The sequence below is a fragment of the Lissotriton helveticus genome, chromosome 4_1, assembly GCF_964261635.1.
Source record: "Lissotriton helveticus chromosome 4_1, aLisHel1.1, whole genome shotgun sequence".
NCBI classification, from domain to species: domain Eukaryota; kingdom Metazoa; phylum Chordata; class Amphibia; order Caudata; family Salamandridae; genus Lissotriton; species Lissotriton helveticus.
The window spans coordinates 1,345,735,335-1,345,762,122 of record NC_136063.1 but is presented as its reverse complement, the minus strand read 5'-3'; positions in this window follow the sequence as shown (position 1 = coordinate 1,345,762,122).

Below are 26,788 nucleotides of genomic sequence, written 5' to 3'. Positions count from 1 at the left end.
TGGCTTCTCGCTCTTTCTTTTATCTGACCTTCTTTCAGAGAGCCGATGATCCAGTCGTAAGGTGAGATTAATCAAATCCGAACATGCAGTTGGTTGTGGATCAATTTGTGCAAGAACATCTTTTAACTCATCCCGCAAACCCTGATAAAAAAGAGCAGCTCTCTTTTCTTCTGGCCAAGAGGTTTCGGCCACCAGTCTGTTAAAATGGGACAAATAAGAAATAAGGTCTCTGTTTCCTTGTCTTAACTGCAGTAATTCCCTGTCTGCAGATAAAGTTACAGTTCGCCTATCAAACACCTTTTCAAATTCCCCTACAAAACGTCTCCAGTTATATAATAAGGCACTATCCTGTCTGACCAACGGAACCGCCCAGGTAGCGGCATCTCCAGACAGGTAGGATATAAGGAACGCAATCCTAGATTGAGGAGTAGGAAAGGCTGCAGGCCTGCAAGAAAAATGCAACTCAATTTGTGTCAAGAAGGTTTGCACCTTAGAAGGATCTCCAGTAAAACGTTCTGGGGATGCTAAAGGAATTTGCGGGGGTACAGTAACAGAGATATTAGTGGAAGCTCTAGAACCTGTATCCCGAACTTCATCAGGCAATGGTGTATTCTGAAGTTGAATGTTATCCACTTTCTCAGCCAATAACGCAGTTGCATTCATGGTTTCATTTAGATCAGTTTGCATTTTTACAATTACCGCCATTAAATCATCTAAGGTGGCCATTATAGCAACTCCGACAGATCAGGAGGAAAAGAATTCGTGGGCTCACTATTCTGTCAGACGAGGTCTTCCTCAGGATCTGTCGAGTTGATATAGGGGCCCACCTCTCGATACCTCCAATTCTGATTGTAGTAAATACACAGAATATTGAAGTGATCAAGCGGGGGGAAAAGGGTGTTGGGAAAGGAACAGCAGGGAAGGAGATCTGAAAAGGAAAAGTTAGTCAGGGGAGTTGGGTAGGGAACAGCAGGGAAGGAGATCTGAAAAGAAAAAGTTAGTGCTGCAAGTCTATACTAATATTCTAAGAACTCTGCAACAACTTAAAGAACTAAAATTTCACCCCTCAATAAAAGACCTTTTGTCTTTAACCTGGGTTTAACTCCAAATCAACATATATGAAATCATTCCTTTAAATTAAGCATTAAAAGAAAACACATTTGGGTCTCAGATTCAACACTGACGAAATGACACCTTTCTTGTAAATAACCACTTTACAATGACAGTCAAAAATGTCTCTTCGCCTAGTAAAACATAAACTTTTACATGGATAACCTCTGATGCAGTTTTTACATAAATAATCTCAAGTTCAAAACCTTCACTTGAATATCCTTTCTTTAACTAAATAATTCTTTCTTTTGTAATGTCAATTCGTACTGCGACTGTTATGAATTGCGACCAAAGAAACCATAAGAAAAAGACCCAACAAGATAGAGCCTAAGCTCTCAGAGAATTATTTCACAGGGAACAAAGAATGTGTAATTTGCGCAGATAAAAGACTCAAAAACACATTTAAACAAGTTTACTATAATGTGCTTTAAATGTTGGCCCAGAAAATAGCTTAAAATGTCCTACCTGTAGAGTACGACCTACTCTACTGATACACAGGGCGTGGCCGAAGAAACCTAGGCCTCAGAGATCCAACTTACTGGTACTGCAAAGGATTCCCAAATACCTCCACAGCAGGTTGCGCCTTCCCAAAGGACCTTCAGCAGGATTGCCAACCACTTCCGGAAGCAAAGTCCAAGAAAATGCTTCCAATACTCTGAACTCCACTCAGAGCTATTGGAAGACGCTGCTACTCCCTCAAAATCCTAAGAATAGTGAGCAAAGAGGTCTGGGCGTGGTCGCGCACGTTAACGTGGCTACGCCCGATGTTAAACGCGACCGCTTACCGTTTCTCACGCATTTCGCGTGAGGTTTTCAATACCGCTTGCCAAACCTCACGCATCTCGCGTGAGGTCGCCAAACCTCACGCATTTCGCGTGAGACAGTCAAATCTCACGCATTAGGCGGACTAAAGGGTATGAAGAGCATGTTCCAAGTACATTTACATTACACATCAGCATATACCTCTACATATGTTTCTGTAGGTTGTGCAGACGAACCACCAGCGCCCCCTGGAGGGAAAACTGTGAATCTTCCCACACAAATACCTCGAGCATGACTCATGCCGTGGGGCGGGCCCTAGACCGCAAGCCGCCCTAATATTCCTGACAATACGTTTCCAAAATCACATCACCTCAGGGCATTCCCATATGATATGGAGATAGGTGCCAAGGAGACCACACCCACGTCGACACATGCCATCCGTGGAGTAGCCCATATGGATCAGACGGGGACCGGTGACATAGATTCTGTGGAGGATCTTGAGTTGGACCAGACGGAGGCGGGCCAGAATCGCCACCTCCTTGGGAGAGGAGATCGCGGACTGCCAGTCCTCGTCATCCAGTTCAATACCATCAGCAATCCAGGCCTCACAGAGGCGATCGAGCAGACTCGATCGGTCATTAATCATTTTCTTATAGAACAGTGAGATAGGACTATCCGGCACATAACCGTCCAGTATACGATCTTCGAGGGGGGAGGAATCCGGAATTTCACTACCCACTGGCAACACAGAGTTCAGAGCATGGCGTACCTGGATATAACGAAATTTTTCCCTGTCACTCAGCTTATACTCTATTTGCAGATCCGAGAAGGCCTTCACCCTCCCTTTAACCCAGAGATCACGCACTTTACCAATACCGATCATGTCCCACTTATCAAAGCCCTTCGTCTTCCATAGGCCACCCAGCTTCGCAGAGGCATAGAGCGGTGTCGCACCAGTTAATTTATCACTCCATCCCATAGCCGTCGTTGCTCTATGCCATACCCGCACGGCTATATCGGTAGGTCCCGTGAGTTGTGAACGGGCGGGTCCCGAATAAAGTGCCCTATAGTAATCACCACCCGGGAGCAGCCACTTATCCATTTCAAATGCTGGATTCAACGCCGGGCCATACATCCCGTGGTTGATGGCAGCGAGGTTGGAAGCCCAATAATACCTGTGCATATCCGGGAGCGCTATACCGCCATCATACCAGGGAGGTGTCAATTTCGGAAGAGCTATGCGTGAGCATCCGTCCCATATTAGTTGCCTCTGCAACTATTCTATTTCCCGAAAATATTTCGACGGGATGACATCAAAACTATTCTGGAGGGCATATAGGAACCGCGGTAAGGACATCATTTTAAAAAGGGCCGCTCGCCCTAGGGGAGATAACGGTAATTTACGCCAACGCGCTACATCGGAGCGTAACCCTTGGAGTGGGGGGAGCAAATTACGTTCATAGCGAACCGCCGGATCCATCGAGATAAACACACCCAAGTACTTAAAGCCAGACTGCGACAACTGAATAGGACAGCCCCGTAGCAAACAAGGGACATCACCCGCAAGTACATAAATGTAGGATTTCGACCAGTTGATGATTAGGCCCGAGTTCTTCCCGAAGGAGTTAAGTACATCAAACAATACGTTGAGCGATTTTTGGGGAGATGTAAGGTACAATAAAATATCATCCGCGTATAAGGAAATGCGATCCTCAAATTCGGGTGTCCAGCGTATACCCTTCATTGAAGGTTCCCACCGTAGCCAAGCGGCGAGCGGTTCCAACGCCAAAGCAAAGAGGAGCGGAGACAATGGACAACCCTGCCGCGTGCCCCTCCCAAGGGTAAAAGGCACGGAGATGCGGCCATTAACCACCACCTGTGCCAGTGGCGTTTCATACAGGAGTTTGACCCAACCAATAAAACCTGCGCCGAATCCAAATTTGGCGAGTACCGCCCAGAGATAAGACCACTCGATTGTATCAAAGGCCATCGTGGCGTCCAGGGACGCCAAGATGGCCGGTTCACGCAACGTCGGGCCCTTGCGAGAACACCATGCAGACGTCGCAAATTTAATGCCGTGTTACGGTGCGGGATAAAACCCGATTGATCCGGATGAATCAGGTCGCCAATAACCGTAATCAGACGATTAGCAAGCAGTTTGGCGAGGATCTTGGGCTCCGCATTTAAGAGCGAAATGGGTCTATAAGACAAGCAGCGATCTCGTGGTTTACCCTCCTTGTGGATCACCACAATGGTCGCAAGACGCTGATCTCTAGGGAGGGAGCCATTATCTCGCGCCGCCAAAAACATATCACGGAAATAGAGAGCTAAAGTATCAGGGCGTAACTTATACAGTTCAACAGGAAGGCCATTGGGACCCAGAGCCTTGCCGGAATGAAGGGAGCGTAGCGCGAGAGCCACCTCATCCACCGAGGGCGTGGCATCCAAACAGTCCCGATCCAATTCCGACAAACATGGAAGTGCTATAGCCCGAAGCAACAACTGCGAATCCTCCTCGGGCCTGTCGGACACCCTGGTATAGACCTCTCGAAAATAATCAGCAAAGCATTCATCAATTTCAACAGGGTCAGTTACACTCACACCACCGCATGTCTCAATCTCCGGAACCACTCGATTCGCTCTCTCCCTTCTGTCCAGCCAGGCAATCAATTTCCCTTCTTTATCACCCACATCATAGAGCCGTCCCTGCTGTTCCCGACTCATCGTCTTTGCCGCATCAGTAACCAAAGTTTTATATTCTAATTGTTTAAGGCGGAGAACATGTAATGCTTCTCGAGACACCTCCCGCTTCAATGCAGTCTCCAGGTCTGTGATTTCAGTTTTGAGCGGAACAATTGCCTCATTCTTACATTTCTTGGCGCACCCCACCAAAGACAATGCCTGTCCCCTGATCACAGTCTTAAAAGCTTCCCACAACGAGACAGGCGAGGATACAGAACTAGCATTCTCAGTAAAATACAGATCAAATGATTTAATCAATTCAGTGCGAGTCTTAGGGTTAAGAAGATACCAGCGGTTAATCGGAGCCACCCTCCCTTCGGTCCCGATGCTAAGATTAAAATGAAACCAAATAGGGGAATGGTCCGATATACCCCGAGCCAAGTGTCTAATCTCTCCAACCGAGGGGGACAGTGCTGCCAGTATCAGGATATAGTCCAGTCTAGAAAGGCTACCATGAGCTCCCAAATGGAAAGTAAACTGTGTTTGCTCTGGGTACATCAGTCTCCAACAATCTATGAGTCCCAAGGTTTCCAGGAAGTCACCCAACCAGGATTGCGCAGCAGGAAGATCTCGGGGGGGATAGCGGTCTATCCTGCCAGAAATGACGGAGTTAAAATCACCACCCAGTATCAAAACACCCTCCGGGAGGCCCAGAACCATCCGCCCCAGGTCCGTAAATGTCGTGGATTGTAAGCCCGGGGGGACATAAACCGACACCAACGAGATTGGTTTCCCCTCCCACCGCCCGACCAGTGCAACATATCGACCCCTGGCATCAAAGATCACATCATCAACCTCGAGGGGGAGGGAACCCTAAGCAGGATACCCACTCCTCTAGAACTAGTTGTAAATCCAGAAAGGGCAGCAAGACGATAACCCCGTCTATTAAGAGCGTGACAAGTGTTTCCTATCAAGTGTGTCTCTTGTAGCAAAACGACATCAGGCGAAAGGCGCCGCAACAACTGCAGAACCACCCCTCTCTTTATGCGATCACCCAACCCATTCACGTTCCAGCATAATACCCTCAACCCTCTACCCCCCATCCAGATCCACAACGAACTCCCATCGCAAAACGAGCATCACACCAATGTCAAAAATAATGAAAGTACCTTGCCTTGAAAAAGAAAAAACAAACAATCCCAGAACATGTCCCTCCCTCCCCCCAAGGTTCCCAACACAACTCCCCCCCACCCTGCACCCCTGCACCGACTCAAAAGCCACCCCAATTTGCAGTGTGCCTGTCGCCCTATCAATTACAAACAAAGAACTAATCTACACAAAGAAAACCCCAGAGGAGGAAAGGGTCCCGCCATCCCCGCGACCTCCCAAGATACGAATGGAATGATCAAAAAAGTCAGTGAGCCTCAGCTGGTCACGTTGAGTAGTGTTCCCGACACAGGCATCATAATCATTCTTGGTCCGTCAGTCCCCCTTCAGCACCACCAGCATGTTCCTGGCCAGCACGGCGAGTCGGCAAAGTGTCCAACCAATCACTCGCTTCCTCAGGCCTGACAAAGAAGAATGTTCGATTGTTATATTCAACACACAGTCGGGCCGGGAATAACATAGCATATTTTAGTTCCATGTCTCTTAGTCGCCGTTTCACACCTTGAAATCCCATACGTTGTTTCTGGACCGATTGAGAAAAGTCCGGATAAAAGTTCACAGCAGCGTTCTCGAACTGCGTAGGGCCGCTTGTCCGTGCCGCCTGCAAAATGGCGTCGCGATCTCTAAAGTTGAAGATCCGTGCAATAATCGGACGTGGGGGGGGAAACAGGGCTTCGCCTGTCCCCCTGGCACTCTGTGCGCGCGTTCGATGGCAAAGAATTTTCTCAGGCCCTTGGGTGCCAGATGATTAAGAATGAGGTCCTCCACTCGAAGATCAGTGGCGAGTGGACTAGAATCTTCCGGGACCCCAATAATACACACGTTATTGCGCCGTGCACGGCCTTCAAAATCTTCCAAGCGACGAGCAAAAAAGTAATTAGCAGATCTAAGGTTGCGCACTTCTGTTTGCAAGTCGGACACATCCGTGGTAAGGCTGGATGTCTTTAGGTCCAAGGACTTCACCTTCTCATTCGTCTTGGCCAGATCAGTTCGAATGAGGTTAACATCAATAGCCACAGTGTCCAACTTCAGAGCCAAGGCTTCATATTGTTGGCCAATAGAAGACTGAATACCAGCAATGGCGCCCATCACGTCTTGTAGCGTTAAGTCCGCCAATACAGCAGGATCGTCAACAGCCTCCTCACGAGTCTTAGGTGCGCCACCAGGGGATCCTTTAGAGAGTGTATAACGGTCCATGACATTCGTCTGGGTTGAACCTCCACGGATAGTGGTCTTGACTTTCCGTCTCTCACCCTCAGGCTTGCCCGTCATGGCGAGTCTGGCGCCCCAGAGGGAGGCTTGGGATCTGGTCCAAATGGCTCCTTAAAATTCACACACAAGAATACAGGAGGCAAAATTGAGCCACTTGAGTCCACAGACAAACAGTCGCCAGCTCGAAGCTCAATTAGCTGGTGTCGGAGCTCGTCTGATCAACAGACACACCGCAGATATGAGGCAGTGCGCCGGAGAAACGAAACCGAAAGTGAAGTGAGGCTGTGATCTGATCCCCTCAAGCCGTTGTTGTTAAATTACGACCTGGGCGTTGTTACAACTCAAGGTCCAGGCTGTCCCATGGAGAAGGCCGCAAATTTCAAGACGGCAAAACTCGGGGACCCTGCGTCCGATTCCGACCCAAAAACCTGCTAGTACATCAGCCGGGTTGTGTCTTCAATGATCTTCCATCAAATCAGGATATTGTACAGGATAAATGCGGGAGGCAGCGAGGGTCTTCGGGAGCTTTGTGCTCACGCGGCCATCTCGGTTGCGTGCGAAGCTCCTCCTCCTGAAATAGTATTTCTGAGGGTGAATACAATTTGGATATGTCTTGATACCAATATGTAGCCATCAATTCTGCAGTTACTAGTCATGTTGGATCACATGCTCACTCTGGTTTTTGTAAAATCCCAACGTACCAATGTGATGGTTGGTACATCCACTGTTTCATATGTGCCTGGTATGCTATGTCACCTGTAATAGGGCTGACATGACTTCATTCACATCAGTTAAGGAGCATCACACCTGACACAATAAAGACCAGTTGCCTGTTTGTTACAACTGTCGCTTATTACATCAAACAACATGATGCATATGTGGAGTTTAGCCATGTGTCTGCTAAGAACAGTCCATTGGTTGTGGACAGGAATCAGGTGGGATCATTATCCAAAAACAATAGAGAAAGCAAATCACCAATCACCTTGTAGAAAACGCACACCGTCAAGAACTCTTGCTGAGCGCCGGACATGGGTCACCCTGTATGTTGATGGCAAAAATCCTGACTGTAACGAAAAATGGGTCGTACTTTCTTGCTGCTGCTGTTGAGCACTGAACTGCTCATCAAGCTCCAAATAGGCCACTGCAAGAATGTGGACCATTGGGTAGGTCAGGGTGTAGCGAGCACATTTCCCACGTTGAGAGGACTTCCTGAGCTGGAGTTCTGCGATTTTGCGGGTCCAGATTCTTGGGTCCTCCCACCTCTTGTGGCAATAGATACCAAGCTGCTTGTAGACCCCAAGGGTCTACACCATCCTGGTGAAGGCCTTCCATATGTTGCGCTTCTGATGGGCGTTAGCCTGTATGGATGCATGAAATGAAACAACAAACAATGGTATTGTGACTTTTTGTTTGTATTACTGTCACAAAATGTGTCTACTGCTATCAATAGCAGAACTCATGAGTTACAATACAAAATGAGTATTGTCACAGGCTGACCTAAACCAATATCCTCATACACACTTGTAGTGTAGTTCCTATATTCCCAATAGGCTCTGCACATTGGAATAACATAAACAGCAGTTTAGACGTAGGACTGAGGTCATCTAGGTCTCTACTGACTATGTTAGACCTAATTAGTTTTGCCAGCTAGCTCAGAGGTCACTAGAAACTTTCTCGAGTGAACAGGAAGGGGTTAACTTTCCTGAATAGACAAGAAGGGATTAGTTTCTGACAACCGCATAAACATGACGACTTTGATCCCTCAGAATAAAGAGTATATCTCTAGAGTTGTGTGAAAACAATAGACAGTTAGTTCACTCAGTCAATCGTGCATGCTTAGTTTCACCAGAGTGCAGAGAAATAGAGAGACGGGCGTTTTCAATAAAAGGTGTTATTTATTGAGCAGTCTTCTTTCTCATGCAAGAGAAATTAGTTGCCACAATTGCAAAACTTATCATAAAGTAAAGTGCGTACAGTAAAAGGAGTATTATGAAATAATACTGTAAAAGCATTGATATGGTTTCTTAGCCATAGGATACTTTAAAACGGATAAAATATATACATACATAAAAACATTGACTAACGTACTCAACTGGTGCTTCTAAGATATGCCTACCCCGGTGTACCTGACCTAAGCCTAATACGTGGGAAGGAGTAAGTAAGTTGCAGTTTAAGTTAAGTTGGTTTTTGCCAAGAATCTGAATCAAGAATTCTCTTAAGGGTTTAGTCAGCTCCGTACCTTGGTAATAGAATGTTGGAGGTCTTGTATCTCTCTCTCAGGACTCAATCTCCCAGCAACCCGCAAGGGTGACTGGAAAATCCCGGAGCTGGATTTCTCGGCTTGAGAAAAGACAGCGTCTCTCTCAGTGCGTCAAATGGGAGCGTCGGCTTCCTTCGGCACTCGCATCAGCTGGGCGTCGGGCAAGTACATAGCCGCTCTGCTCCAAACCACCGTGTGTTTGCTTAAGGCAACTGTTGGTATATTTATACCTGAAAGGTGCCGAGTTTGACGTAAGGTTGGACATAAGACGTGACTAAGAACTAACAGTTCTTTCTGGACTCCAGGAGTTCTTGTGCAAATTAAAACAAAAGCAGGGGGATTTCCCGGGCTGCTGGAGGCTTGGTTTGTTTAAAGAACGCGTTGTACTTTCTAGGAGTCTATGGGAGTAGCCTTGCCGTATTTGGACTGCATGGGCTATGACTAGATATGGACATGATTCCTAAGCCTTTATAAGGATATGTTTTGTTATAACCATATAAGGGCATGAATCGGGGATATCTTGATTAGGGTCCTAGATAGATTCACAACACACTTTAATATTGACCTGTTGCCCATCTTCGTTCCATGTCATGGTCTAAACACACAAATCCAGGCCTGTACCATCCTTTAACCCAGGGACCCCTACATAATATGTGATGTGACCTACTTCTGATCAGTGCCAAAGATTTGGAGCTACTGAAGGATAAACATGATTATGACACAGTGAATTGTGGAAACTGTGAATAAGGCGGCAGAAGTTTGAACATGCCGTTCTTTGAAATGTCAGTAAATTGAAAAGAAGGTGTTAGCTCAAGAAGTCCGGGAACTCTCCCTTTAACTGTTGTCCATTTAAAAGCATTCTGGGGCCCATTTTAATCGCACCTTGCATTTTGACTTCAAATGATATATTGTTCTTGACAGCTGTACCTCAATGCATCAGTTGTATGACCCTGTGACTAAGCCCTGGCTTGGCCAATGATTCTGAATGAGCACTGCTCATTTACAGGCCTTGCAATCTGCAGCCTGAGGATCATGCTGTCACATGTACCTTTCCTTTTCCCAACTTTAACATTACAAGGGTCACCTTGTGCCTATCTAAAAAGTGACCTCAAGGCTGTGTGCAACTCTGAAGTGGTCAGGGAACTACTGGTAGCTCCCAAACTACATTTGTAAGATACCTGATCTAGGAAGAGTGCTTTGTGGGACTATATACAGAGCCGAGATCATTTTCAAAAGTCTTTTAAACAGTACATACATATCTCCAGGTGCAAAGAGTATATGATGTGTTTACCATTCACCATGATGTGAATTGGAAACATATCACAAGTGCATTATATATATACATATATAGATCTCTACATAAACACCAATTTGAATCAAGGGCTTTAAACATACAACACATATTGATGGTGTTGCATATTCATTGGAGAGTGCATATACATCCCTAACATCATTGTCAAACCACATTATGTGACACTTAACATCAATCACTACATGTCACTCTAGAACTCAAAGGGACATTATAAACTGTGTAAGTGGAAAAGAGCAAGTAAGACAGATTCATGTATGTATGCCACACATGTACATGTGAGCCATGGAGCTGGCCATACAGGGAAAGGACCTCCTCTACCAGCAACTCCACCTCTTCTTGCATGATGCAGGGGCCCTCTCTCCTGTTGGACCGGCATGGCTGTTCCCAGAGGTGAAAAACAACAGCAAAAGTAGAGGAGGTCTTGTTAGCAACAGTGTTAGGAAGCAAGTGAGCTTTTTTCCAACAGCTGCATACATGTACACATGTATGTGATCTTTAGTGTAGACAAACACAGCCATTGTCCTTCTACTGTTACGTTCACCAATGTGAGCATATGGCTGTGTCTGTAATGGAGGTTAACACCCGCTGCACAGTTAACTTCCGCCACTGCCATCTGATTCCAAATGTTCTAGCGGCGAGTTCAGGCACCAGCCATTCTAGGACTTCAAGCTTCAAGCTAGTTTGTTAGTGACTGTTAAGTGTGCTACCACTAATCCAAATGAGGGCTTGTTTGTTCGAATATTCACACTTCGATGGACACTTATTTTTTTTAAATAAACATTTATGTCTAGTGCATTACTCTGCTGAAACACAATATTAGCACACCGTTGTGTACACCTCCATTGATGGTATTTTTGGAGGAAAAAACATTAATGATAAACAATTAAGTATAAATAATAAATTTCAAATGGATTCTTTACACATTTATTTTTCAGATACATATCAAGTCTATAACTGTCATTTGTGATTGTGAAAGGAAAAGAAGCAAATGTTGCTAACACATATACAGTTTTTCCAAATACATTACTTTTTTGTTACTCATCAAATATGTTGCTGTGGATAATGTAAAAAATGTGAGAGTGAGGAGACGACAGGCTCTGCTGTACTGCTCAATTTAAGACCTTGCCACCATGGAAGAAAGGGATATAATCAAGAAGTTCAGGTTGAATAGGCAAACTATACTGGATGTATGTCACCAGCTCGAGCCAGATCTTCAGACTTACAACTGAAATCCCACATCTATTACACTAATTGTCAAAATCATGTATGTACTTCATTTTGCGGCCACAGTATTCTTCCAATACACTGTGGCAGTATCTGGTGGTATATTTTACAACACAAGGGAACCCAAGGTGCAATCGTTAGGGACCTATGGGTAGTACTTTTTTTCACAGAGACAGTGGTCCCTAAAGAAACTAAGTAGATTCAATACAAAATAGACTAAATAGTTCTATATTGATGTCCAGCCGGACAGTTTAATTACATTTAATGAAAAATTCGTATCAAAAATTAATTTTTTTGTTAAAAGATGTAAGTGGGACACCAGCCGGTGCCCGACTCAACACACTCCACCAAAGGGAGACATACAACATAAATTTTCTAGGCAAAACAAAAAGCAGTCTGATTGGCATAAAATATGTACAGACTATTCATAAACTACACATATGCACACACAAATACTGATAGATTAGTGACATTTGTGTATTTTGTCGACGACGTTTCGAACTTCAATTAGTTAAGAGTTCATCTTCAGGACTATTGATCCTTTGCCTATTTTCAGAAGCTAACATAATTACCCATATCAATGGTACAGTTGTAAATTAGCATCAAATTGGACATACAAATACACATACAGAAAGAAGAAAATAGAACAGAATTATTAGAAAATTAGAAAAATGGCATGTAAGTTACTCACAACTTTGATTACATTAATCCAAAACACTTTACAACAGACAACTTTCCATTGACTCAGTTGTAGGTGACTAGTAACACCAACCCATGCAGCCCATGTGACATGGTTCTCAACCTATACGCAAAATTAAGCAGAAAACAACACAACTCAGTAGACTTCATTCTATACTGGGGGAGTATCTGGTGGTATGGCACAACCAACTTTAAGTGGTGTGGCACAAGAAGTGCTATCTTCAATGATGAGACACATCAACAGCTTCATCCAGTTTCCACAGCAGTAGGATTTAGCCAATGTGAAGGGCGACTTCTACGGTTTGTGTCACCTACCAAATGTGGTTGGAGCAATTGATGGCATATATATTGTCTTAGGGCCACTAAACACCAGAGAACAGGTCTATCGGGATCAAAAGAACTTCCATTCAATTAACATCCAAGTTATCTGCCTGTCGGATTTGTACTTAAGAGTCTATGCCCATTTTGTCTTCTCTTCCCTTTATAATATGGAATAGCCCCTACCTCTGCAACTGTCTCAAATTGGGCTTGGCTTGTTGGTCAGTACAATCTTTCATTATATTGGTTAGGGTATTGCTATTTGCATAATCCGGAATTGTATTTCATTATTTTGGGCCTTTTTATGTCTTCCATCTAGGAGACTCAGCTTATTCCAACCGGCCATGGTTTTTGGCACCCCTGAGGAATACAACAACACCAGTAGAAACCTGCTCTAATGAGGCCAATGCATGAACACGGTGGCCAGAGGAGCAGGCTTTTTGGCTCCTAAAGGCCGGGTTTCATTGTCTTGACAAAACTGGTAGAGCCCTCCTCTCCTCACTCGCTAAGGTGTGTCATCTCACCGTGGCCTGCATGCTCTACAACATTGCCTTGCGACTGAACATCCCTTACAATGCAGAAGGTGGAGACAATGAAGAGGATCCGGGTGAGCATCCTGATATTCCAAATGAACATGATAGCGATGAAGAGAAAGGAGTTGACATACGTCTAGATGCTATTGACATCTTCTTCTCATGAGTGTAATTATATCTTCACATGTCAATAAATCAATCAATCAGGGAATTTATAGAGTGCACTACTCAACTTTGAGGGTCTCAAGGCGCAGGGGGGGATTCGGGCAGCTCTGGTCATTCGAGAAGCATTTTACACCAACTATCGATGTGGTGATGAGAGAAGTATGTGTTGGTACTTTGGAAGGGCAAGATCAGGGAAAATCAGGCCAAAGGTTGTTGTAGATCAAAGTGTGGACATATTGATGACTGTGGTCAGTTACATTGGGTATTCCTGATTGTTTTGTGAAGCTGTGTCCTCAAAACGTTGACTTTGTAATGTGCATAAGAAACAATTGATGAACAGAATGCTGGACAATGCAGACATTCACTCCCAGTCACAAGGATCTGGGTTTCATTCCTTCGCTCAAAACACCACCCCAGTTTGGACCCACCAATATGCAAATCAGCCCTGACCCTGTTCCTTGTGGGAACAGTCCAGCCCGAACTGCCAAGTCAGGTCATCCCTGGACCGGAAACAAGCATCATGGGACCGGTTTCAGGGCATCACCCTTCATCAGCCAGACCGAAACCAGTCCTAGGATGCTTGTTTCCAGTACAGGGAGGACCTGGCCTGGCAGTTCAGGCTGGACTGTTTCCATTGGGCACAGGGTCAAGTCTGATTTGCATATGGCTGGGTCCAAACTGTAATGGCATGGTGAGCAAAAAAACTATGGATTTAGGCCCAGATTTCTGTACTGGGGTGAATGTATGACATTGTTCTGACTTCTGACAATCAATTGTTCTTTTTGACTTTGTAATGTGGCCATCATGTTCTGTGTGATTGGTAATGTTTTATTTTTGATCTGTTGTAGGTTCCTTCACTATGTCATCTTCATTAGGACATTTCAGATTTGTGCCATTTGCAGGTTTTTGGTGCTGTTTCCAAGTACAAAGGGAACCTAGGGAGATCCTGGGAAAGACAGAGACAGACTTTGGATGTACAAACCTTGCACCAAGGCAACTTGCACTAGATTTGAATGGGAGATTTGAAGATTACATTGGACTTGTTCTCTGTCGTGTATTGGTACTAAAGCAATATGTATGCCATCATTAGGTCAAAACACATATGGCAGTGGTGCAAAATCAATGATACACTCCCTTCACATTGGTAAAATTATCATTGTGTGTAAAGTGTATGGGGGTGTTGATGTGTCACCTCATTGTGGGACATACCTCTTGTGGCACACCACTGAAACTTGGTTGTGACATTCCACTGGATGCTGGAAACGTGGTTTGTAGTAATCCGGTGTCTACAAAATGTAATGCTGCCATGGTTTTGTCTCTTGGTGTTATTGATGTGGGATGTCTAGATCTGACTCCAGCTGATGACATGAATAAATGATAACTTTCCAATGATATCTTACTGTTTTGGACATATTCCCTTCTTCCATATTGGCAAGCTCTTGAACTGGAAATGTACCAACTGACACTGAGGGGTCGAATCCGATTTTGGCTGGAAATCCGACTCAGACCGGAAACAGAGTCTCACCGACACCTACAGGCACCGTACGACCCTGTGCAGGACGATGTAAAGCCCGTGATCTACAACCGACCCGTCCAGAAAACGAGCCGTACGATCGAGCCGAACAGAAATCAGCAATCCGGCCGGAAACTGGACATGAGCCGCACTGACCGACACAAACCTGGAATGAACCCGGCCGAAACGTATCTGCGAAGTCCGACACGCCGAGTATGATGCAATGCATTAGAAACCTGACCGACTCACACGGAGCAAAAGCCACATGACCGACACGCACAGAAATCCCGTACCTGAAGCGAGAGAGACACCTGCGACCGACTCGCATGCAACACAGAACAAAGCCAGAGTGAAAGACACGGAGCAGCCCGCACGAGCCAACATGAGTGTCCGACTCGGTCTGAAGAACGTCTCCTACATGCCCACAAAGCATCAAGGAAAAAACACCAAAAAAGAACCAATCAAGCATTGACAAAGTACAACAAAGATATACCAACAACTCCACCTATACAAAGTCAAAAAATCACTACCATGATCCTTTGCAAATACAACAAACCAGCCAGCACATAACAACTTCAGACAGCAAACACAGACAAACACACAACTCACCCATCAAACAACCTTCACACCATCAGTACCCCTCCAAAAGCACTCCCACATACACCTAGCAAAACAGACAGACTTGCACCCACACCCACACATCACTCCCCACCACCACCCATCACCATGCCCCCTAAGAAGAATCCGCAGTTCACAGACAGTGAGTTAGAAGTACTGATAGATGAAATCCTCAGAGTGGAGCCACATTTGTTTGGTACATTGGTACAAAGGACCCCCATGTCACAGAAAACCAAGATGTGAGTGAGGATTGTGGACAAGGTGAACACACAGGCACCAATGTTGCACACAAAGACCGACATCCAGAAAAGGTGGTATGATGTGCGCAGGAGGGTCTAGAACCTCAGCCGCAAGGACTATGAGTTGGCCCATCGCACTGGCAGTGGCCCTCCTGCAAAACCAGTATACTTCAGGTCCTGGGAAGAGAAGCTGCGGGACATGCTACCACCAGAGAGCATGCATGACCTACCAGACATACCAGAGCCTTTTGAGTACATAACCAATAAACTCAATATTGTGTTGCAATACACACACATCACTGTTAAGGGGTCAGTAAATACATGCACTGATAGCAAAGGCAAAGTAAACAAAAGCCAATCAGCCCAAGAGGTGCAGGCTAGTCAACAAATAGAGCAAGCCAGTGGAACCAATCTAAATAAATAGTGTCAGACATTTCTGCCACCAAAACCAGCCACCAAAACCACTACCTCACAGTGAAGCTGACTCACAGGAAGGAATAGTGGGTATGCTGGTGTAGTGAGTGTATCCAAAAGCATAATGGGGTTGTTGCCACAGATAATGCTCCCCCTCCCAATTGGACCATCAACACCTCCCTGAACCATGCTCACCTCGCAGGGGGGGATGTACTGGCAAAAACTCTGGGACTGGGCTCTGTTATGGGGTGCACAAGGCCCTGCAGGGAATTGGCCACCAACAAACACCAAGACTGCACTGTCAGCTATCTTGTCAGCACAGGCACATCCCCTCACAGGGAAGCAGAGTCCAAAGGAGGGAAGTTAGGGCATGCTGTAAATGGGTGTGTGGCCCAGAGCATGGTGGGAGTTGCAGTCACTCACAATCCTCAGCCACCTACATGGCCCAGCAAGCTCACACTGAACCATGCTCACCTTACGGGGGGATGTACAGGCAAGAGCTCTGGGACTGGGCTCTGTTGTGGGGAGCACAAAGCCCTGCTGGGAACTGTGTACCAACAGACAACAGGGCAACACTGTCAGCCATCTTGCCATTGCTGCCACACCCCTCACAGGGAACCAGAGTCAAAAGGAGGGAAGTGAGGGCATGCTGGGAAGGGGTGTGTAGCCCAGAGCAGGGTGGTAGTTGCAGTCACTCACAATCCTCAGCCACCCACGAGGCCAGCAAGCTCACACTGAACCATGCTCACCTCACAGGGAGTGGAAATGGACTGGCAAGAACTCTGGGACTGGGCTCTGTTGTGGGGAGCACAGGGCCCTGCAGGGTATTGGCCACCAACAAACACCAGGACTGCACTGTCAGCCATCTTGTCAACACAGGCACACCCCCTCATAGGGAAGCAGCTTCAAATGTGAACAGGGATGACACTCCTGTGTCAGCCACCTAATGGCCATTGAGTACCAAGGACCATGTACATTAAAATCCATACATGAGCTGGGCATGCACACACTTCAACATGCACATTGAAAGGCTTCATGTTGGCTGGACAATGTGCAACAACAATATCAATCTCTGTCTGTGACGACTGAAGACAATGCAGTGTACAGGCACGCATCCTGATGTCCCGGTGCAAATGTCATGTAGATGAACCATTGTTACAAAAATGAAGGAGGGAGGAATGGTTCACTCATCCTGTGCAACCCGGGTCATTACGTATTGTGTTGCCTCCATTGAAAACCTCACATACGTACACATGCGTTGTGCAAGATATCTTGGCTTTCCGCCTCAGTGTAGTGTAGCAGCATTTTCATTGGTTCACCATTTTTGAAATTATGCTGTGCCTCCACCTGGAGGTAAACTGGATGCTTTCCCAGTAGTGTCCAGAAATGAAAATTAAGAGTGCGTGTCTGTGCTCAAGTGCTGTGAGTCAAAATCAATCACATTACCCAAAGGCAAAGTTAAACATTGTGATGTACGAAGTTACAAACAAAGCTGTTGCATGTGTGGATCCAGCCACTGATCCACCGCGCCAAGGTTGTGCACTGTTGAACAACATGTTGCAGCCCCATGTGATCCCAGAGGGAAATATCCTTTACAACCCAACCATTACATCGCACTACACTTATAACACAGTCATTACATTGCAACATCCTTTACAAAGCATGTCATTACAATGCAGGCATTACAATGCATGACACTACATTGCATGACACTACATCGCATGTCACTACTACCCCAGCATTACAACACATACCATTACAATGCATAGTACCCTTACACTATCCAAAACATACCCTACTGTTGCACCCCCTGGAGTTAGAATAGTAATTTTTACCCCTACACTATCCAACACTTACCCTACTGTCGCACCCCTTGGAGTTAAAATAGTCATTTTTACCCCTAAACTATCCAACACTTACCCTACTGTTGCACCCCCTGGAGTTAGAATAGTAATTTTTACCCCTATACTATACAATACTTACCTTAAATGCAGTTTAATGGTATGCCTTGTAATGGTATGCATTGTAAAGGTATAATGCGCTGTAATGGAATGCGTTGTAAAGGTAGTTTCTAAAAATGTGATGTAGTGTCATGCGATGTAATAGAGTGCATTGTAAAGGAGGTTGTGATGTAAAAACTACGTTGTAAAAGCATGCGTTGTAAATGTATGCGCTGTAACGTCATAAATTCGATCCCAGATCCTTTTTCTGCTCTGGACACTACTGGCAAAGCAGCCAGTCTACCTCCAGGTGGAGGCACAGCATATTTTCAAAAATGGTGACCCAATGAAAATGCTGCTACAGTACACTGAGGCGGTGAACCAAGATGTACCGCACCATTCCTGTGTACGTATATGAGGGTATTTATTAAGGAATGAAAATATGGAAATACCCTGGTTGTACAGGACCAGTGATCCATTTCCCCCTCCTTCATTGTTAGTACTAATCATTGCAAGCTGAATGGATCTGTACCTCTTCCTCCCTCCTCGTTGCAAAATACATATGTGAACCATTAATGCCTGTAGTAACATAACTGAGTGACAATGTCTTTCTCTTCCAAACACAGATGGGCCTGGGGACAAGGCTGCAAGTGAAAAGGAGTCCCTGGCCCAGACTTTGGTGGAGGATGAGCTCTCTGGTGTGGATCTGGCTCTGTCCTCTTCAGATGATGACCAACAACCTGGCACCTCCGGTGTGAGGCACCATGCAGTCCCAGCAGCAGAAACATCTGCACCCCCTGCACCCATGCCAAGAACATCCACAAACAGACCGAGCACCCCCGCCAACACGGACAGACCTAGGACACAGGATCCAAACTGCACAGGGACACCGGCCACCCAGGGAGCTACAGACAGTTACACCACTAGCAACACCCAAGGTGTCCCAGGGTCACCAGTGTGTGGCACTGCAGGTCCTGCCCGTGTGGCTAGGGGTGGTGGGAGGGATGTTAGGCAGAGGTCATAGCCTGCAGAGGGGTCTGGACTGCATGATGACCCCCAACTGTTACGTATCATAGATGCGTACCAGGATAGCACCGGGCGATTCAGCCAGGTAGTGGGGATCCTCAAGGACAAGCAACAGGAGCAGGCTGGCCACCATGCATGCATGGAGGCCCTGTGGGACAAACCTACTGCGGTGCATAGCGACATATTGACTTGTCTCCGCCAGATCAGCAGTAATGTGCCCACATCATCTGTTGTTGCAACATCTGCAAATGCCACAGGGAGAGAGGGTGAATCTGGTGGAGAGGCCGAAGCACCACCAACGCCTGCACTTGAGGATCCCCCCAGAAGAAGAAGGACAAGTGAGCCACAAATGTCCATGCTCATCCCCCAGGAACCCAGAACCTGTTTTGGATATTGGCCTTTGTGTGCAAAGTGTTCACCTTGTTGCACATGACACACCTCCCCAACATGACATGGAGGGTTCATGTTGTTCCAATGTAGGTGACAAATGTGGACTTCACTCTGGACATTTCATCTACCAAGACTTCAACTCATCTGTGAACATTGGATTCAAAACCCTATGTACAGCACACACAATCCTGTGCACTATATCCACACATGTATGTAAATAAACTCACCATTACACTATACTTGCCTATGTTGTGATTCCAACTTGGTATGTGTCATGTACCTGATGATATGCCGAAAAACACAGTGCATGCCAACTACTACAGCAATGTCATTACCGTCATTTGACTCATGTGGATGTGACACATATGAGTGAGACACACCAATAGGGCCCCAGAACACATACTCACCATGGACATCTGACACATTGCCTACAAAGATGTTTGCCAGAAATACAGTGGAATGCACAGACAGCACACCTATACACGGTCAGTGCTAACAAGCCCACAGGTGGGGTATCCACATGTCAGTCAAATGGTGAAGACAAACAACACACATAACTAAGTGAAGCACAGGTTCATCACACATCAGCTACAAGTTTATTATACAACAGTAGCAAGGTATATCCACCTGACAGTGGGCACATGGTCAACAAGTGTCGTCGAATTGGGCTTTAGGGATGTGTGGTACATCACATGGTGGGATATTAGAAGTTCCACCCTGGCATTGGATTCTGGTTGTTGGGTGTCAGAGTTGACCAAGCAACAGGCAAGTACCTTGGGAAGGCCAGACATAAGACACAGTCAGAAGCACAGGAGATCAGGATGTAAATGCATTTAACATGCACAAAACATGTCACAAGAAACCTACACAGTAACAGCTTAGCATGTCGACACAATTGTGAACTACAGACCATCTGACAGGACACTTTACTGCACGCATCCAGTCATGTACCACATGGACAAACTCAAACAGCAACTGAGCAGCACCCACACATCTCAGGCAAAGTCAAGACATTGACATATCAACCCTGGGAACTCACATTCAGCTGTAGAAGTTGTTGAAAAGCTGTGTGCGGACGTCACTCTCATCATCATCATCACTGGCCTCGTGGCCCAGGCCAGGATCCACCACAGATGGGGAAGTTGGTCATCGTCATCCTGTATGAGAGGCACCTTCTTCCGCACTGCCATGTTGTGTAGCATGCAGCATAATATGAACTGCCAAGCCATTTCTTCCCTGGACCGGAATCAAGCTTCCCAGGACCGGTTTCTGGCATTACAGCCGTCTTCAGCCGGGCTTGCTTGAATCCAGAGGCGAAGTGATCAAGGGACTCACGTCTGAGCATACCCTGCCAACTTAGGTCGAACAAAGAAAAACCAAAGGGGATGATGGACGGAGCGTTGACAATATAAACACTCACCCCCAGTCAACTAATCTGGGTTTAATCCATCACCGTTCTTTAGCTCACTACGCCACCCCAGGTCAGACATGGCCATATGCAAATCAGTCTGACCCCGTGCCTCATGGGAACAGTCCAGCCCGAACTGCCAAGCCATGTCTTCCCTGGACCGGAATCAAGCTTCCCAGGACCGGTTTCTGGCATTACAGCCGTCTTTAGCCGGGCTTGCTTGAATCCAGTGGCGAAGTGAGCAAGGGACTGACGTCCGAGCATACCCTGCCAACTTAGGACGAACAAAGAAAAACCAAAGGGGATGATGGACGGAGCGTTGACAATACAAACACTCACCCCCAGTCAGCTGATCTGAGTTTAATCCATCACCGTTCTTTAGCTCACTCCGCCACCCCAGTTCAAACATGGCCCTATGCAAATCAGTCTGACCCCGTGCCTCATGGGTACAATCCAGCCTGAACTGCCAAGCCATGTCTTCCCTGGACCGGAATCAAGCTTCCCAGGACCGGTTTCTGGCATTACAGTCGTCTTCAGCCGGTCTTGCTTGAATCCAGTGGCGAAGTGAGCAAGGGACTCACGTCTGAGCATACCCTGCCAACCTAGGGCGAACAAAGAAAAACCAAAGGGGATGATGGACGGAGCGTTGACAAAACAAACACTCACCCCCAGTCAACTGATCTGGGTTTAATCCATCAGCGTTCTTTAGCTCACTCTGTCACCCCAGTTCAGACATGGCCATATGCAAATCAGTCTGACCCCTTGCCTCATGGGAACAGTCCAGCCCGAACTGCCAAGCCATGTCTTCCCTGGACCGGAATCAAGCTTCCCAGGACCAGTTTCAGGCATTACAGCCGTCTTCAGCCGGGCTTGCTTGAATCCAGTGGCGAAGTGAGCAAGGGACTCACGTCTGAGCATACCCTGCCAACTTAGGGCGAACAAAGAAAAAACAAAGGAGATGATGGACGTAGCGTTGACAATACAAAAACTCACCCCCAGTCAACTGATCTGGGTTTAATCCATCACCGTTCTTTAGCTCACTCCGCCACCCCAGTTCAGACATGGCCATATGCAAATCAGTCTGACCCCATGCTTCATGGGAACAGTCCAGCCCAAACTGCCAAGCCATGTCTTCCCTGGACCGGAATCAAGCTTCCCAGGACCAGTTTCTGGAATTACAGCCGTCTTCAGCCGGGCTTGCTTGAATCCAGTGGCGAAGTGAGCAAGGGACTCACGTCTGAGCATACCCTGCCAACTTAGGGCGAACAAAGAAAAACCAAAGGGGATGATGGACGGAGCATTGACAATACAAACACTCACCCCAAGTCAACTGATCTGGGTTTAATCCATCACCGTTCTTTAGCTCACTCCGTCACCTCAGTTCAGACATGGCCATATGCAAATCAGTCTGACCCCGTGCCTCATGGGAACAGTCCAGCCCGAACTGCCAAGCCATGTCTTCCCTGGACCGGAATCAAGCTTCCCAGGACCGGTTTCTGGCATTATAGCCGTCTTCAGCCGGACTTGCTTGAATCCAGTGGCGAAGTGAGCAAGGGACTCACGTCTGAGCATACCCTGCCAACTTAGGGCGAACAAAGAAAAAACAAAGGGGATGATGGACGGAGCGTTGACAATACAAACACTCACCCCGAGTCAACTGATCTGGGATTAATCCATCACCATTCTTTTGCTCACTCCGCCACCCCAGTTCAGACATGGCTCTATGCAAATCCATCTGACCCGTTGCCTCTTGGGAACAGTCCAGCCCGAACTGTCAAGCCATGTCTTCCCTGGACAGGAATCAAGCTTCCCAGGTCCGGTTTCTGGCATTACAACCGTCTTCACCCGGGCTTGCTTGAATCCAGTGGCGAAGTGAGCAAGGGACTCACGTCTGAGCATACCCTGCCATTTTAGGGCGAACAAAGAAAAACCAAAGGGGATGATGGACGGAGCGTTGACAATATAAACACTCGCCCCCAGTCAAGTGATATGGGTTTAATCCATCACCGTTCTTTAGCTCACTCCGCCTACCAGTTCAGACATGGCCATATGCAAATCAGTCCAACCCCTTGCCTCACGAGAACAGTCCAGCTCGAGCTGCCAAGCCATGTCTTTCCTGGACCGGAATCAAGCTTCCCAGGACCGGTTTCTGGCATTACAGCCGTCTTCAGACAGGCTTGCTTGAATCCAGTGGCAAAGTGAGCAAGGGACTCACGTCTGAGCATACCCTGCCAACTTAGGGCGAACAAAGAAAAAACAAAGGAGATGATGGACGTAGCGTTGACAATACAAAAACTCACCCCCAGTCAACTGATCTGGGTTTAATCCATCACCGTTCTTTAGCTCACTCCGCCACCCCAGTTCAGACATGGCCATATGCAAATCAGTCTGACCCCATGCTTCATGGGAACAGTCCAGCCCAAACTGCCAAGCCATGTCTTCCCTGGACCGGAATCAAGCTTCCCAGGACCAGTTTCTGGAATTACAGCCGTCTTCAGCCGGGCTTGCTTGAATCCAGTGGCGAAGTGAGCAAGGGACTCACGTCTGAGCATACCCTGCCAACTTAGGGCGAACAAAGAAAAACCTAAGGGGATGATGGACGGAGCATTGACAATACAAACACTCACCCCAAGTCAACTGATCTGGGTTTAATCCATCACCGTTCTTTAGCTCACTCCGTCACCTCAGTTCAGACATGGCCATATGCAAATCAGTCTGACCCCGTGCCTCATGGGAACAGTCCAGCCCGAACTGCCAAGCCATGTCTTCCCTGGACCGGAATCAAGCTTCCCAGGACCGGTTTCTGGCATTATAGCCGTCTTCAGCCGGACTTGCTTGAATCCAGTGGCGAAGTGAGCAAGGGACTCACGTCTGAGCATACCCTGCCATTTTAGGGCGAACAAAGAAAAACCAAAGGGGATGATGGACGGAGCGTTGACAATATAAACACTCGCCCCCAGTCAAGTGATATGGGTTTAATCCATCACCGTTCTTTAGCTCACTCCGCCTACCAGTTCAGACATGGCCATATGCAAATCAGTCCAACCCCTTGCCTCACGAGAACAGTCCAGCTCGAGCTGCCAAGCCATGTCTTTCCTGGACTGGAATCAAGCTTCCCAGGACCGGTTTCTGGCATTACAGCCGTCTTCAGACAGGCTTGCTTGAATCCAGTGGCAAAGTGAGCAAGGGACTCACGTCTGAGCATACCCTGCCATTTTAGGGCGAACAAAGAAAAACCAAAGGGGATGATGGACGGAGCGTTGACAATATAAACACTCGCCCCCAGTCAAGTGATATGGGTTTAATCCATCACCGTTCTTTAGCTCACTCCGCCTACCAGTTCAGACATGGCCATATGCAAATCAGTCCAACCCCTTGCCTCACGAGAACAGTCCAGCTCGAGCTGCCAAGCCATGTCTTTCCTGGACCGGAATCAAGCTTCCCAGGACCGGTTTCTGGCATTACAGCCGTCTTCAGACAGGCTTGCTTGAATCCAGTGGCAAAGTGAGCAAGGGACTCACGTCTGAGCATACCCTGCCAACTTAGGGCGAACAAAGAAAAACCAAAGGGGATGATGGACGGAGCATTGACAATACAAACATTCACCCCCAGTCAACTGATCTGGGTTTAATCCATCACCGTTCTTTAGCTCACTCCGCCACCCTAGTTCAGACATGGACATATGCAAATCAGTCTGACCCCGTGCCTCATGGGAACAGTCCAGCCCAAACTGCCAAGCCATGTCTTCCCTGGACCGGAATCAAGCTTCCCAGGTCTGGTTTCTGGCATTACAGCCGTCTTCAGCCGGGCTTGCTTGAATCCAGTGGCGAAGTGAGCAAGGGACTCACGTCTGAGCATACCCTGTCAACTTAGGGCTAACAAAGAAAAACCAAAGGGGATGATGGACGGAGCATTGACAATACAAACACTCACCCCCAGTCAACTGATCTGGGTGTAATCCATCACCGTTCTTTAGCTCACTCCACCACCCCAGTTCAGACATGGCCATATTCAAATCAGTCTGACCCCGTGCCTCATGGGAACAGTCCAGCCCGAACTGCCAAGCCATGTCTTCCCTGGACCGGAATCAAGCTTCCCAGGACCGGTTTCTGGCATTACAGCCGTCTTCAGCCGGGCTTGCTTGAATCTTGTGGCGAAGTGAGCAAGGGACTTACGTCTGAGCATACCCTGCCAACTTAGGGCGAACAAAGAAAAACCAAAGGGGATGATGGACGGAGCATTGACAATACAAACACTCACCCCAAGTCAACTGATCTGGGTTTAATCCATCACCGTTCTTTAGCTCACTCCGTCACCCCAGTTCAGACATGGCCATATGCAAATCAGTCTGACCCCGTGCCTCATGGGAACAGTCCAGCCCGAACTGCCAAGCCATGTCTTCCCTGGACCGGAATCAAGCTTCCCAGGACCGGTTTCTGGCATTATAGCCGTCTTCTGCCGGACTTGCTTGAATCCAGTGGCGAAGTGAGCAAGGGACTCACGTCTGAGCATACCCTGCCAACTTAGGGCGAACAAAGAAAAAACAAAGGGGATGATGGACGGAGCGTTGACAATACAAACACTCACCCCCAGTCAACTGATCTGGGATTAATCCATCACCATTCTTTTGCTCACTCCGCCACCCCAGTTCAGACATGGCCCTATGCAAATCCATCTGACCCGGTGCCTCTTGGGAACAGTCCAGCCCGAACTGTCAAGCCATGTCTTCCCTGGACCGGAATCAAGCTTCCCAGGACCGGTTTCTGGCATTACAACCGTCTTCACCCGGGCTTGCTTGAATCCAGTGGCGAAGTGAGCAAGGGACTCACGTCTGAGCATACCCTGCCATTTTAGGGCGAACAAAGAAAAACCAAAGGGGATGATGGACGGAGCGTTGACAATATAAACACTCGCCCCCAGTCAAGTGATATGGGTTTAATCCATCACCGTTCTTTAGCTCACTCCGCCTACCAGTTCAGACATGGCCATATGCAAATCAGTCTGACCCCGTGCCTCATGGGAACAGTCCAGCCCGAACTGCCAAGCCATGTCTTCCCTGGACTGAAATCAAGCTTCCCAGGACCGGTTTCTGGCATTACAGCCGTCTTCAACCATGCTTGCTTGAATCCAGTGGCGAAGTGAGCAAGGGACTGACGTCCGAGCATACCCTGCCAACTTAGGACGAACAAAGAAAAACCAAAGGGGATGATGGACGGAGCATTGACAATACAAACATTCACCCCCAGTCAACTGATCTGGGTTTAATCCATCACCGTTCTTTAGCTCACTCCGCCACCCTAGTTCAGACATGGACATATGCAAATCAGTCTGACCCCGTGCCTCATGGGAACAGTCCAGCCCAAACTGCCAAGCCATGTCTTCCCTGGACCGGAATCAAGCTTCCCAGGTCCGGTTTCTGGCATTACAGCCGTCTTCATCCGGGCTTGCTTGAATCCAGTGGCGAAGTGAGCAAGGGACTCACGTCTGAGCATACCCTGCCAACTTAGGGCGAACAAAGAAAAACCAAAGGGGATGATGGACGGAGCGTTGACAATACAAACACTCACCCCCAGTCAACTGATCTCGGTGTAATCCATCACCGTTCTTTAGCTCACTCCACCACCCCAGTTCAGACATGGCCATATTCAAATCAGTCTGACCCCGTGCCTCATGGGAACAGTCCAGCCCGAACTGCCAAGCCATGTCTTCCCTGGACCGGAATCAAGCTTCCCAGGACCGGTTTCTGGCATTACAGCCGTCTTCAGCCGGGCTTGCTTGAATCTTGTGGCGAAGTGA